This window comes from Mustela erminea, chromosome 21 (assembly GCF_009829155.1).
Source record: "Mustela erminea isolate mMusErm1 chromosome 21, mMusErm1.Pri, whole genome shotgun sequence".
Classification (NCBI taxonomy): domain Eukaryota; kingdom Metazoa; phylum Chordata; class Mammalia; order Carnivora; family Mustelidae; genus Mustela; species Mustela erminea.
The window spans coordinates 75,521-91,618 of NC_045634.1; the positions used below are offsets into that span (position 1 = coordinate 75,521).

A 16,098-nucleotide genomic window follows, 5' to 3' on the forward strand; every position below is an offset into this window, starting at 1 on the left:
CCAGACTCCAAGTTAATGCTGGTCCCCAAGCCCAGGACACTTTCATATTGGGGTACTACTTTCCAATGGGTTGCTTCTGGTGGCTCCCTCTGCCTTCTCTTTATCCTCTGATATGGGTCTGAGTGCTCCCACTTCCCTTTACCTCTTCACTGATGATCTCCTGCCCCCCCAGAGATTCAGAAGTGTATAATCTAATATCTCAGACTTATTTCATGGGTGCTCATGATGAGGGAGCACGAGGCTGGCTGAAGACAAAGCAAAAGCTGGCACCTTGTACCCCCCCCATCTGCTTCCCCTCTGTCATTTGTGTAGCATCCCTCAGGCAGCCCTGACTGCCACGAACAATAAGCAAATAGTTAACTTGCAGGGCTCACAATCCTGCTAGACAGGAGACTCCCTAGGCTTACAAACGTCCTAAATCTCACTAACAAAGACGATTGATAGCAGAATTGTGACACCCCACCAAAAAGTCTCCCAACTATCTTAATGTTAATGGCTGGTCTAAAGACAACATTGATCCAGCCGCAAGGGCAAGGCCTCTGGCAGGCCTGGGACATCCTGGTACCTTATAGGCCCTCTTTAGCATATGAAAACTCCACTGAAACCTCCCTTCCCCTCACCTTCCCCCAACCGCAGGGTACCTAACCTGCCATCCCTCACAACCCGGGGCAGCCGCAGCTCTTCCTGCCCATGGGTCCTGTCCCCGTGCTTTAATAAACCACCATTTTGCACCAAAGATGTCTCAAGAATTCTTTCTTGGTCATCAGCTCCGGACCTCAGCCCACCGAACCTCACCTAGGTTCTAGAACTTCATCACTCAGAGTGTTCTGATAGATATTTAGCTCAATTCAGAGTGTAAAGTTTTGCAGGTGAGGTAAACAAAACACCAGATGAGGCAGGCACAAGGCAAGATTTATTAAAGGCACTCTCTGGTGAAATTTCAGGGCTCAGAAGAAGGGGAGCCAGGAAAGTCTCACCAGGGGGGTGGGCACCCTTGGGTGAGATTCCCCAACTCTGGAAAGCAGACTCAGGGAAGTAGCACTGGGAGGGAGTTGGCAGGGGTCTTTTTTTGGGCCAAGGTAGGGCATGTGCTCACATCCATATATGGTAGTGTGTTTGGTGATCAGAGGGTATGAGGTGGGGGGGTCCTGATACTTCTGTTTCCTGCATAGGTACCAGGTTACCTATAGAGATCTGACCTAGGCCTTTTTGTGGGAGAGTCAAGGGTTAAGAAAAGGGGGGCGGAGGAGGCTGGAAGACAGCAGCCCCCAGCGGTCATTTCTATTGTTCCTCCTGCACTCCTGGAGCCCGCTGACCCAATACAGGGGACTGGTTGAAACAGGGTCTCCTTCTTCTCCATCATCTTGCCCCTCCTTTCCCATTAATGTAAATTTAAAACACAAGCAGAAAAGAAACCACATTACATATATCACATTCATACACATATGTGGACACATTTCAGAAACACTATACAGTGCCTTGAGCTGCAGTTGAAATGCCAATAGAGTATTACCCCCACCTTAAAAGACCACCAGAGACGTGAGTCAAAGCCAATCAGCAAGGGTCGTTTATTGCAGGTTCGAACCTGGACCTCTGTCGCCGTTGCCGATAACGCCGACAGGTCCGGAGCTGGGTCGGTGCAGGATTTCTATAGACAGATACAAAGAAGTTTCGGGTGGGGCTGAGCTGATTGATTGATAGTTTGAACAGGCATACTTGGCGTCAGTGGATTGGGTCAGGGGACCCCGCGCGAAAGCAGACAAAGCAATCTTACAGAAGCAGAACTGGCCGGTTAGCCCACGCATGCGAAAAAAGCACTATCAGGATATTGAAGGCCTGGTTACTATCAAGTAAAGACAATTGGGAGTCTCCTGGTGGGATGTTACATTCCTGCTATCAAGCATCCTTGTTAATGAGATTTAGGTTTAGAAGAAATTTAACTTTATTTACTTTTCCTTCTACCTCCGCCTCCTTCGGTTTTTCATGGAGGGGAGGGTGACATTAGGGCTATTGATAAGGTAACTTCTTTGTTGTAAATCTCAAGGACATTTGCAAACCAAGGGAGACTCCTACCTTGCAGGACTGTGATCTCTGCAAGTTAACTATTTATCGTTTTATGGCAGTCAGGGGTGCCTGAGGAATGCTACACATATGGAGGGGAGCGGGTGAAGGGGGGGGGGTGCAAGGCGCCAGCTTTTGCTTTGTCCTCAGCCAGCCTTCTGCTCCTTCACAGTGAGTAACGAGACTGAAAGATGGGGGATAAAGAAATATAGAAACTGAGGGGCCTCACAGAACTTGATGAAAAAAGGTGTCATAAACTGAGGAGAGTGGTTTAAAATTTTCATCTTCTGCCTCCTCTCGGTTAATAGATCTGTTTTTTCTGGACCCCATCAAAACTCTCACCTCCCACATTACACATAGGACATCTGGTTTTGGGCTCCATAAGAGCAGAAACTCTGTCAAGTACAACCTTACAGACTGTGGCTAAAGTTCATCAGATAGTACAGCTCCCCACTCTTTTCCAATAAATGGATTTGAATAAGCGGCACACAAACACAATGTAAGGCCCCAAACTACATTTCCCAGAGATCTCTAGGGGAATTTAACTCAATTCTGGGGGCGGAACATTTTAGAAAACCAGGAAGGGCTTTCCTGACTACTTCCTGTACTGGTGCTGGATGTGGTAAGACTGCAGTCAGCCTGGTTCCTTGTTATTAGTCCTAGTGGAGATCGGTAAGTGACTTGTTTATGTTTTGAAATTGGGGTTTAATCCTGTCTTAAATGTGAGTCTAGAGGACTAGACATGATATTCTCCTGAATTTCAGGTCCTATGGTGGTTCAGAAAGTTTGGTTAACACATACTTTGAATCCTTATGCTATACCGACTATACAGCCTATAAAATAACAGACACTTGATTTAAACTGTCTTGGTTATAGGGGTTATAGTCACAGCCACAAACTAGCTGTGAGGACGTGGGCAGGTCACTCTGCATCTCTAAAAGTCAGTTGGTACATCAGTAAAATGGAGATAACGAGAGTTTACTTAGGATTGTTGTGTGGATTAAAGAAGTGTATAAAAGCTAATATGTATAGTGACTGCTCAGGGATTTCTCTCTTGGATAATTGAAAGAGTGATGTCCACCTCCTCTGTTTGCAACTTGCTCTGTCCCAAAGAGCTCAGCCCTATTAAGCAGCAAATTCATATTTCCTGCTCCTCCTGCATTAGCTGGTCACAAATTCTCTAATAATCTAATAATCTAATAGGTTGCATTGTCTGCAATGTTTAAGGGGATTCCTGAAGAAAGGTCCATCTTGTTGGAAAGATTAGAGGGGAGGTTCTCAGGAGCCATAATGACAGGAATAACCTTCACTGTTGGCACTGAGCACAGAGGTACAGAATTCCTTCAGAGAGAGGAACCTGATGAAGCAGACAGCCCCAGGAGGAAGGGGCCCATTGAGCTATCTACTCTGGACATTGCTTCCAGACTTTGGCATGATTTCCACAACATATCTGTTGGCTCTTTTTAAATAAACTTCTCTTTCCCTTCACAAGGCCCTCGTTTTAGTTTCTCAATCACAAAATAGCTGGCCCTCTCACACTCCAAAAGAAATTAACCGTCAACTATAGGCTGTATTCTATACAGAGACTTATTTTGTTTGCCCTTTGTAAGTTTAAAAAGTTCAGATCCAACTTTAAAAATAGGCAGATTTTACCTTCAAGTCTGAATTTCTCCTCCTGAGGAGGGCAAAACAAACAAACAAACCACCACCACAACAAAAAAAAAAAAACCTCTCAGAACTTCCTACTTCCTGCAGCTCATTCCAACTGTATTTGACTGTACCAATTGTTTTTCCTGTATGAGGATTTCCAGTGACAGATCAACGATGGTCTGTGGGAATGGCTTGCCTGGCAACTTCTTGTTTTCCATCTGGCACATTGCTGTGCTGGCCACTTGCCCATGGGAGTGGGCTGGGCTGTAGTGTTCTTGTGGTGGTCTTCAGAGCCAAAGCAGAATGGATAGGATGGGAAAAGAAAAGAAAAGCATATAGAAAGAAAAATCACTCAAGAGCACTCCCTAAAATTCTAGTATTCAACTCAGCAATTCTATTCCTGGGTACATATTCAAAAGAATTGAAAGCAGATACTGAAAAATGTACTTGAGCACAAATACATACAGGAATAATCTGAGGAACAGTGTGGCAAGAGTTGTTGTCTGAGATTATGTAGCTCATATGGGAAAGAGTGAGAATTCTGTCTCTGCACAATAATTTTCAAATTTGATTGTACTTTGAATTTACCTGGAGGCTTTTTATTTAATTTTTTAAATTTTCTCTTTTACTGAGTAAATTGACATACAATTTTATATTAGTTTCAGGTGTACAACACAGTGATTCAAAATTTATATGTACATTGTGAAATGATCACCAAGATAAACCCAGCTGCTATATGTCACCATACAAAATTGTTACATATATTATCTATATTCCCTGTCCTGTACATTGTAATATTCCACTGTATAAATTTAAATTTATTTGATCCATTCATCTATTAATGGAAAGTTAGATTGCTTCTATATTTTGGCTGTTATAAATAACTGCAATTAACTTCAATAAATTTTGAATTAATGTTTTCATTTTCTTCACATAAATACCCAGAAATGGAATTGCTGGATTGCATTGCAATTCTATTATTAATTTTTTTGAAGAACTACTATATTGTATCAAAACTGCACAAGGGTCTCTATGCTTCACATCTTAATCTATGCTTGCTTTCTTTTTTTTAAAGTAAGCTCTATGCCCAATGTGCAGCTTGAACACATGACCCCAACAAGATCAAGAGTCACATGTTCTACTGACTGAGACAGCCATGTGCCCCAACACTTGCTATTTCTTGCCCCCCCCTTTTTTTGATACTAGCTATTCTGACAGGTGTGAGGTGATATCTCATTGTGGTTTTGATTTGTATTTCCCTGATGAATAGTGATGTTAAGCATCTTTTCATGTGTCTGTTGACCATCTGTGTGTCTTTGTAAACATATCTATTCAGAGCCTCTGCCTATTTTTTAATTGGGCTGTTTGTTCATTTGTATTTGATGGTGAGCTTGTGAGTTCTTTATGTATTATATATATTAACCCCTTAGTAGCTATATCATTTGCAAATATCTTCTCTTATTCAGTAGGTTGACTTAATTTTGTTGATAGCATTCTTTGCTGTTAAAAATTTTTGGCTGGGATGCCTGGGTGGCTCAGTTGGTTAAGCTGCTGCTTTCAGCTCAGGTCATGATTCCAGGGTGCTGAGATTGAGTCTCCCATTGGGCTCCTTGCTCAGCAGAGAGCCTGCTTCTCTTGCTGCCTCTGCCTGGGACTCTGCCTGTTTGTGTGTACTCCCTGTCTCTCTGACAAATAAATAAAATCTAAGAAAAAAATTTTTTTTGGCTGATGTAGTCTCATTTGTTTATTTTTGCTTTTGTTGCCAATGCCTGAAGAAACAGATAAAAAAAAATATTGTGCAAACCAATGGCTAAGAACTGACTGTGAATGGTTTCTTATAGTAGTTTTATGGTTTGGGGTCCCACATTTAAGTCCATTTTAAGATGATTTTTATGTATATTATAAGAAAGTGGTCCAGTATCATTCTTTTGCATGTGGCTATTATAAATAATTCTGCAGTAAACATAAACATGTATGTATCTTTTCTTTTTTTTTCTTTGCATATGACAATATGCTTTTTATTTTTTCAGCATAACAGTATTCATTATTTTTGCACCACACCCAGTGCTCCATGCAATCCGTGCCCTCTATAATACCCACCACCTGGTACCCCAACCTCCCATCCCCCGCCCATTCAAAACGCTGATTGTTTCAAGTAGCGTTTTTGTTTTCTTTGGGTAAATACTGAGTAGTGGAATTACTGGATCCCATCATAATTCTATTTTGAATTTTTTGAGACACCTCAAATCCTCATTGTTTTCCACAGTGGCTATTCTAGCTTACTTTCTGACCAACAGTGCAAGAGGGTTCTTTTTCTCCACATCCTTGGTAACTCTCATTATTTCTTTTATTTTTTATTTTAGCCATTCTAACAGGTGTGAGGTAATATCTCATTGCTGTTTTGATCTACACTTCCCTGATACTAGTGATGTTGTGTGTTTTTCATGTGTCTGTTGGGCATCTTTATGTCTTCTTTGGAAACATGTCTATTTAGGTCCTATGTCTACTTTTTAACTGGATATTTTTTTATTTGTTTTTGATAATGAGCTTGTGAGTTCTTTACATATTTTGTACACTAACCCGTATCAGTTACTGATGTCCAAGAGCTGACTGAATTTCCATAGATTTATGTATATTAATTTTGTATATTACAACCCTACTTAATTCATTTATTAATTCTAATAGGGGTTTATTTGGTGGAGTCTGTAGAGTTTTGTGTATAAATATCATGTTTTCTGCAAATAGTAACATTTTATTCGTTATTTCCACTTAGATTCTTTTTTTCATTTATTTTTCTTCTCTGACACTATTGCTAGAACTTACAATGCTATGTTGAATTAAAGTGGCAACTGTGGGTCTTTCATAGATAGATTTTATGAAGTTCAGGAATGTTCCCTCCATCCCTATACTTTCTATGAAAGACCCACAGCAAATATCATCCTCAATGGGAAAAAGTTTGCAACCTTCCCGTTGAGATCAGGAACACGACAAGGATGCCCACTCTCACCACTCTTGTTCAATATAGTATTAGAAGTCCTAGCAACAGCAATCAGACAACAAAGAGAAATAAAATGTATCCAAATTGGTAATGAAGAAGTCAAACTCTCTCTCTTCGCAAATGACATGATTCTTTATATGGAAAACCCAAAAGACTCCACCCCAAAGTACTAGAACTCATAGAACAGTTCAGCAATGTGGCAGGATACAAAGTCAATGTACAGAAATCAGTGGCTTTCTTATACACTAACAATGAAAATACAGAAAGGGAAATTAGAGAATCGATTCCATTTACTATAGCACCAAGAACCATAAGATACCTGGGAATAAACCTAACCAAAGAGGTAAATGAACTGTATTCGAGGAACTACAGAACACTCATGAAAGAAATTGAAGAAGACACAAAAAGATGGAAGACCATACCATGCTCTTGGATCGGAAGAATAAACATTGTTAAAATGTCTATACTGCCTAGAGCAATCTATACTTTTAATGCCATTCCGATCAAAATTCCACCAGTATTCTTCAAAGAGCTGGAGCAAATAATCCTAAAATTTGTATAGAATCAGAAGAGACCCCAAATCACTAAGGAAATGTTGAAAACCAATAATAAAACTGGGGGCATCACGTTACCTGATTTCAAGCTTTACTACAAAGCTGTGATCACCAAGACAGCATGGTACTGGCATAAAAACAGACACATAGACCAGTGGAACAGAGTAGAGAGCCCAGATATGGACCCTCAACTCTATGGTCAAATAATCTTCGACAAAACAGGAAAAAATATACAGCGGAAAAAAGACAGTCTCTTCAATAAATGGTGCTGGGAAAACTGGGCAGCTATATGTAGAAGAATGAAACTCAACAATTTTCTTACACCGTACACAAAGATAAACTCAAAATGGATAAAAGACCTCAATGTGAGACAGGAATCCATCAGAATCCTAGAGAACATAGGCAGTAATCTCTTCGATATCAGCCACAGCAACTTCTTTCAAGATATATCTCCAAAGGCAAAGGAAACAAAAGTGAAAATGAACTTTTGGGACTTCATCAAAATCAAAAGCTTCTGCACAGCAAAGGAAACAGTCAAGAAAACAAAAAGGCAACCCACAGAATTGGAGAAGATATTTGCAAATGACAGTACAGACAAAAGGTTGATATCCAGGATCTATAATGAACTCCTCAAACTCAACACACACAAAACTGACAATCATATCAAAAAATGGGCAGAAGATATGGACAGACACTCCTCCAATGAAGACAAACAAATGGCGATCAGGCATATGAAGAAATGTTCATCATCACTAGCCATCAGGGAGATTCAAATTAAAACCACATTGAGATATCACCTTACACCAGTCAGAATGGCCAAAATTAGCAAGACAGGAAACAACATTTGTTGGAGGGGATGTGGAGAAAGGGGAACCCTCTTACACTGTTGGTGGGAATGCAAGTTGGTGCAGCCTCTTTGGAGAACAGTGTGGAGATTCCTCAAGAAATTAAAAATAGAACTTCCCTGTGACCCTGCAATTGCACTACTGGGTATTTACCCTGAAGATACAGATGTAGTGAAAAGAAGGGCCATCTGTACCCCAGATGGCGACTTATGGCCACGGTCGCCAAACTGTGGAAAGAACCAAGATGCCCTTCAGTGGACAAATGGATAAGAAAGATGTGGTCCATATACACTACGGAGTATTGTGCCTCCATCAGATAGGATGAATACATAACTTTTGTAGCAACATGGATGGGACTGGAAGAGATTATGCTGAGTGAAATAAGTCAAGCAGAGTCAATTATCATATGGTTTCACTTATTTGTGGAGCATAACAAATAGCACGGAGGACATGGGGAGATAGAGAGGAGAAAGGAGTTGGGGAAATTGGAAGGGGAGGTGAACCATGAGAGACTATGGACTCTGAAAAACAATCGGAGGGTTTTGAAGGGGCGGGGGTGGGAGGTTGGGGTACCACGTGGTGGGTATTATAGAGGGCATGGATTCCATGGAGCACTGGGTGTAGTGCAAAAATAATGAGTACTGTTATGCTGAAAATAAAAAATAAATTAAAAAAAAATGCTAAAAAAAATAAATAAAGTGGCAACTGTGGGCATCCTTGTCTTACTCCTGATCTTAGAGGAAAAGCTTTCATCTTTTCCCCATGGAGTATGATGTTAGCTGTTGCTTGGTCATACATGTTCTATATTATGTTGAGATATGTTCCTTCTATACTCAGGTTGTTGAGAGTTTTTGTCATAAATGACAGTTGAATTTTATCAAATGCTTTTTTCTGTATCTATTAAGATGAAAATGTGGTTTTTATCCTTTTTGTTAATATGGTGCATTACTATGACTCATTTGTGAATGTTGAACAATCCTTTCATCTCTGGAATAAATCCCAGTCGATCATGGTTATGATCCTTTGAATGTATAATTGAGTTTGTTTTGCTGATAGTTTTTGAGGATTTTTGCATTTTCATTCATCAGGAATACTGGCCTATAGTTTTCTGTTTTTTGTGGTGTCTTTCCCTGGTCTTGGGATCAGGGTAATATTGGTGTCCTTTAATGATTTTGGAAGCATTCCTCTTCATTCTTTTGGAATATTTCCACCAGGATAGGTATTAACCTTTCTTTCTTTTCTTTTTTTTTTTTTAAAGATTTATTTATTTATTTGACAGAGAGAGATCACAAGCAGGCAGAGAGGCAGGCAGAGAGAGAGGAAGGGAAGCAGGCCCCCTGCCGAGCAGAGAGCCCGATGCGGGACTCGATCCCAGGACCTTGAGATCATGACCTGAGCCGAAGGCAGTGGCTTAACCCACTGAGCCACCCAGGCGCCCCTCTTTATTTTCTTATATATATTTTTGTAAGCATTGTCTATTATTGTGGGGAACAGAATCAATAAAAAAAGATATTATAAATTTCCCTTGACTAAAATAAAACAGACAAAAAAATTAATCATAATTTAGGATTAGAAGATCTCATTGTATTTCGTAAAAAGAAAGAAAATCAGTAAAAATTAAGCTTTCTTAGATAAAACCAATTAAAGATTAATAAAATTGTTTTCTTTTTTTTTTAAAGATTTTATTTATTCATTTGACACAGAGAGATCACAAGTAGGCAGAGAGGCAGGCAAAGAGAGAGAGAGGAGGAAGCAGGCTCCCCGCGGAGCAGAGAACCCGATGCGGGACTCGATCCCAGGACCCTGAGATCATGACCTGAGCCGAAGGCAGCGGCTTAACCCACTGAGCCACCCAGGAGCCCAATAAAATTGTTTTCAAGAGAAATATTTTGTGAATGTTTTTACTCATAGGAAATTTAGGGTCTCACCTTCAATCCTACATCAAAACAAATTTCTTTTTTGACATTAATTTTTTTTATTAAGTTCAATTAGCCAACATATAACACATCATTAGTTTTTGATGTAATGTTCAGTGCTTCATCAGTTCTGCATAACACTCAGTGCTCACTCTATCACATGCCTTTTTTAATACCCATCACCCTGTTATCCCATCTACCCCCTCCCGCTGAAACCCTCTTCTTTAAATATTTGGTAGCATTTATCTTTGAAGCCATCTGGTCCTGAACTGTTTATTTGGAGTTTTTTTTTTATTATTCAATTTTATTGATAGTAATATGTCTACTCAGATTTTCCATTTCAGCTGACTCAGTCCTGGAAGAGAGTGTGTTTCTAGGAATTCATCCATTTCTTCTAGCTTGTCCCACTGGTTGGCAGGCAATTGCTCAAAGTAGTCTCTTATTACCCTTTGTTTATTTATCCGTTGTAACTTCTCTCCCATTTCTGATTTTACTTATTTGGGCTCTCTCTCTCTCTCTCTCTCTCTCTCTCTCCCTCTTTTTTTTTTTTATTAAATCTGGCTAAATGTTTGTAATTTTGTTTATCTTTTCAGTAAAACAACTCCTACTTTCACTGATTTTTAAAGAAATTTTTTAGTCTCTATTTTATTTATTTTCTTGCTAATTTTTATTTCCTTCCTTATACTAACTTTGGACTTTGTCCTTTTTCTAGTTCCTTCAGATGTAAGGTTGATTGTTTATTTGAGGTTTTTTTTTTTTTTTAAATCTCAGGATAGGCCTATATTGCAGTAAACTTCCCTAATAGAACTGTTTTTGTTGCATCTCAGAGGTTTTGCAATATTTTGTTTCCATTTTCATTTGTCTTGAGTTTTAATATGATTTCTTCTTTCTTTCTTTCTTTCTTTCTTTCTTTCTTTCTTTTTTTTTTTTTTTTGTGGACCCATATTGTTTAACCTCACGTTTGCAATTTTTTTTTCAAGGTTTCTTCTTGTAATTGATTTCAAGTTTCAAACTCTTGTGGTCAGGAAAGATAGTTGATATGACTTCAGTCTTCTTAAACTTACTGAGAGTTATTTGCAGCCTAAAATGCAATCTGTCCTTGTGAATGTTCTTTGTGCACTTGAAAAATATGTATTCTGCTGTTTTTGATGGAATATTCTATCTGTATCTAAGTGCTCCAGCTAATATGTCATTTAAGGCCGAAGTTTCCTTATTGATTTTCTCTCTAGATGGTTGATTCATTGATGTTAGTGAAATGTTTAAAATCTCCTGTTATTATTGCATGACTGTCAGTTCCTCACTTTATGTCTGTCAGTATTGTTTTATGTAGTTAGGTGCTTCTAAGTCCAGTGTGTAGATACTCATTTTATAGCCTCTTGTTGTATCGATCCCTTTATCATTATGTAATGCACTTTTTTGGTCTCATTACACTCGTTTTAAGATCTAATTTTTCTGATACAATTATTGGTAGCCCAATTTCCTTTTTATTTCCCTTTACATGTAATATCTTTTTATGTCCCATTACTTTTAGACTTTTTTGTTCTTTTTAAAGATTTATTTATTCATTTTAGAGAGAGGAAAAGAAAGCAGGGGGGAGGGGCAAGGTGTGGGGAGAGTCTTAAGCTGATTCTATGGGGAGCCAGAGCCTAATGTGGGGCTAGATCTCACTGCCTTGAGAACGTGACATGAACTGAAACCAAGATTTGGGTGCTTAACTGACTGTGCCCACCAAGGTGCCCCATAATTTTGTGTGTTTTTTCTAAGAATTTATTCTTTTTTTTTTTAATCATATTCAGTTAGCCAACGTTAGCATCATTAGTTTTTGATGTAGTGTTCACTGGTTTATTAGTTCCATATAACACCCAGTGCTCATCACAACACATGCCCTCCTTAATACCCATAACCTGGTTACCCAATCCTCCCATGCCCTTCTCCTCTGAAACCCTCAGTTTGTTTCCTGGAGTCCATAGTCTCTCACAGTTTGTTTCCCTCTCTGATTGACCCAGCCACCTTCTGTTTTCCCTCCCTTCCCCTATGGTCAAATGAAACCATATGATAATTGTCTTTCTCTGATTGACTTATTTCACTTGGCAGAATCCCCTCCAGTTACATCCATGTCGATGGAAATGTTGTGTACTTATCTTTTCTGGTGACTGAGAAATATTCCACTGTATATATGTAACACATCTTCTTTATCCATCCATCTGTTGAAGGGCATCTCGGCTCCTTCCACAGTTTGGCTATGGTGGAATAATGCATATTGGGGCGCCTCTGCCCCTTCTTTTTACTACATCTGTATCGGGGATAAATACCCAGTAGTGCAATTGCTAGGTCATAGGGAACTCTATTTTTAATTTTTTTGAGAAATCTCCATACTGTTTTCCACAGTGGCTGTATCAGCTTGGATTCCCACCTACAACGTAAGGAGGGTGTCCCTTTCTCCTCATCCTGGCCAACATTTGTTGATTCCTGCATTATTGATTTTAGCCATTCTACCTGGCATAAGGTGATATTTCATTGTGGTTTTGATTTGTATTTCCCTGATGGCTAATGATGATTGTATCTGTTCACATCTTCTGCCCATTTATTAACTGGATTATTTGTTTTTTGGGGTGTTGAATATGAAAAGTTCTTTATAGATCTTGGATACCAACCCTTAACTGTAATGTTATTTGCAAATGTCTTCTCCCATTCCGTGGGTTGCCTCTTAGTTTTGTTCACTGCTTCCTTTGCTGTGCAGAAGCTTTTTCGCTTGTTGAAATCCCAAAAGTTCATTTTTGCTTTTGCTTCCCTTGTCTTGAAAGAAGTTGCTGTGGCTGATATTGAAGAGGTTACTGTCTATGTTCTCCTCTAGGATTATGATGGAGTCCTGTCTCACTTTGAGGTCTTTAATCCATTTTGAGTTTATCTTTGTGTATGGTATAAGAGAGTAGTCTAGTTCCATTCTTCTGCATGTGGCCACCCAATTTTCCTATCACCATTTATGGAAGAGATTGTTTTTTCCATTGGATGTTCTTTTCTGCTTTGTTGACAGTTAGTTGACCAGACAGTTGAGGATCCATTTCTAGGTTCTCTACTCTGTTCCATTGGTCTATGTGTCTGTTTTCATGCCAGTACCATGCTGTCTTGGTGATCATAGCTTTGTAATAAAGCTTGAAATCAAGCAACATGATTCCCCCAGCTTTGTTTTTCTTTTTCAACATTCCCCTGGCAATTAGGGTTCTTTCTGGTTCCATACACATTTTAGGATTGTTTCAGCTCATTGAAAAATATCAGTGGTATTTTAATAGGAATGGCATTGAAAGTGTAAATTGTCCTGGAGAGCATCGACATTTTAACAATGTTTATTCTTCTGATCCATGAGCATGGAATGTTTTTCCATCTTTTTGTGTCTTCCTCAATATCTTTCATAAGGGTTTTGTAGTTTCTAGATCCTTTAGCTGTTTTGTTAGGTTTATTCCTAGGGAATCTTATGGTTTCGGTGCTGTTGTAGATGTAATTGATTCCTTAATTTCTCTTTCTACAGCTTAATTCTTGCTATATAAAAAAAGCAATTGATTTCTGTGCATTGGTTCTGTATCCTGTCACATTACTGAATTGCTGAGTTCTAGTAGTTTGGGGGTGGAGTCCTTTGAGTTTTCCACATAAAGTATCATTTCATCTGAAGAGAGAGAGTTTGATTTCTTCTTTGCCAATTTGAATACATTTTATTTTTCCTTTTGTTGTCTGATATCTGTTTCTAGGACTTCCAATACTATGTTGAACAATAGTGCTGAGAGTGGGCCTCCCTGTCATGGTCTTGACCTTAAGGAAAAAGCTTTCAGCTTTTCTGCATTGAGAATGATATTCACTGTGGGCTTTTCATAGATAGCTTTTATGATATTAAATAATGTTCCCTCTATCTCTATACTCTGAAGATGTTTACTCAGGAAGGGATGTGGTATTTTGTCAAATGTTTTTTCTGGATCAATTGAGAGGATCATATGGTTCTTGTCTTTTATTAATGTGATCTTTCACGTTGATTGATTTGTGAATGTTGAACCATGCTTGCTTGCCAAGAATAAATCCCACCTAGTCATGTTGGATAACCCTTTTAATGTACTATTGGATTCTATTGGCTAGGGTCTTGGTGAGTATTTTGGCACCTGTTTTCATCAGGGTTATTTTTCTGCAATTCTCCTTTTTGATGGGTCTTTGTTTTGAGATCAGGGTAATGCTGGCCTCATAGATACTGGAAGTTTTCCTTCTGTTTCTATTTTTTGAAGCAGCTTCAGTAGAATAGGTATTATTTCTTCTTTAAATGTTAGGTAGAATTCTACTGGGAAGCCATCTGGCCCCAGACTCGTTTTTTGAAGGCTTTTAATTACTGCTTCAATTTCATTACTGGTTATTGTTCTATATAGATTGTGTGTTTCTTCCTGTTTCAATCTTCATAGTTTCCAAGAAGGTATCCATTTCTTCCAGGCTGCTTAATTTGTTGACATATAGTTGCTGGCAATAATTTCTAAGAATTGTTTCTATGTTCTTGGTGTTAGTTGAGATCTCAACCCTTTCTTTCATGATTTTATTAATTTGGGGTTTAGTTTTCTTTTCTTTTGGGTAAGTCTGGCCAGAGGTTTATTATCTTATAAATTCTTTCAAAGAACCAGCTTCTAGTTTCTTTGAGCTGTTCTACTATTTTTCTGCTCTAATCTTTGTTATTTCTCCTCTCCTGCTTCGTTAAGGCTTTATTTGCTGTTCTTCCTCTAGGTCCTTTTTTAAAAAATTTTTTTTAAGATTTTATTTATTTATTTGACAAACAGAGATCACAAGTGGGCAGAAAGGAAGGCAGAGAGAGAGAGGAGGAAGCAGGCTCCCCGCTGAGCACAGAGCCTGACGTGAGGCTTGATCCCAGGACCTGAGATCCTGACCCGAGCAGAAGGCAGAGGCCTTAACCCACTGAGCCACCCAGGCGCCCCTGCTGTTCTTCCTCTAGGTCCTTTAAGTATAAGGTTAGGTTGTGCATTTCGGATTTTTCTAGTTCTAGCCTCTAGAGAGGCTTGGATGGCTAAATATTTCCCCCTTAGGACTGCCTTTGCAGTATCCTTGGGTTTTGGACTGATGTGTTTTTGTTCTCATTGGTTTCCATTAATTAAGTTCTTCTTTGATTTTCTGGTTGACCCAATCATTCTTTAGAAGGATGGTTTTTAATTTCCAATCTTTGAATTCCTTCCATTTTGTTATTCTTGTGACTGAGTTCCAGTTTATAACAATTTTGTCTGATAACATCCAGGGAATAGTCTCAATCTTTTGATATCAGTTGACACCTGATTTGTGACCCCTTATGTGATCTATTCTGGAGAAAGTACTTCATGTACTTGAGAAGAATGATTGTTCTGTTGTTTTAGGGTAGAATATTTTGTACATATTTGTGACGTCCATCTGGTCCAACGTGTCATCAAAGCTCTTGTTTCTTTATTGATCTGCTTAGATGATCTGTCCATTTTTGTGAGTGGAGTGTTGAGGTCTTCTACTCTTAATATATTATTATTAATATGATCCTTTATTTTGGTTAACAGCTGGCTTATGTAGTTGGCTGTTCCCATGTTGGGGGTACAGATATTTAAAATTGTTCGATTTACTTGTGGTATAGGCCCTATAAATATGATCTCTCTTACTGCAGTCTTTGGTTTAAAATCTAATTTGTCTGATATGAGAATTGCTACCCCAGCTTTCTTTTGAGGTCTGTTGGCATTAAAAATTGTGCACCATCCCTTCACTTTCAGTTTGGATGTACTTTTAGGTTCAAAATGAGTCCCTAATAGACAGCATATGGGTGGATCCTGTCTTTTTATCCAATCTGCAACCTTGTGCCATTTCATGGGAGCTCTTAGGCCATTTATATTGACGGTAACTATTAAAGATATGAACTTAGTGCCATCATATTGCCTGTAAGGTCCCTGTTTCCATAGGTGATCTCTGTAAATTTCTGGTTTATATCACTGTTGGGATCTTTCTTCTTTTATAGAATCCCTCTTAATATTTCTTGCAGGGTTGGCTTGGTGGTCATATATTCTTTCAGTTTCTGCCAGTCC

The 16,098-nt window shown here is 38.9% G+C and overlaps 1 protein-coding gene across 1 annotated transcript in view; it reads left to right on the top strand.

The window, feature by feature from the left end:
- The first annotated feature begins 2,651 nt into the window (after positions 1 to 2,651).
- Positions 2,652 to 16,098, top strand: part of LOC116581871 (arylamine N-acetyltransferase 1) — a 58,279-nt gene continuing 44,832 nt past the window's right edge. Inside the window, exon 1 of the mRNA XM_032329170.1 lies at positions 2,652 to 2,733. The gene's annotated coding sequence lies outside the window, so the exon portion shown is untranslated. The remainder of the gene's footprint in view (positions 2,734 to 16,098) is intronic.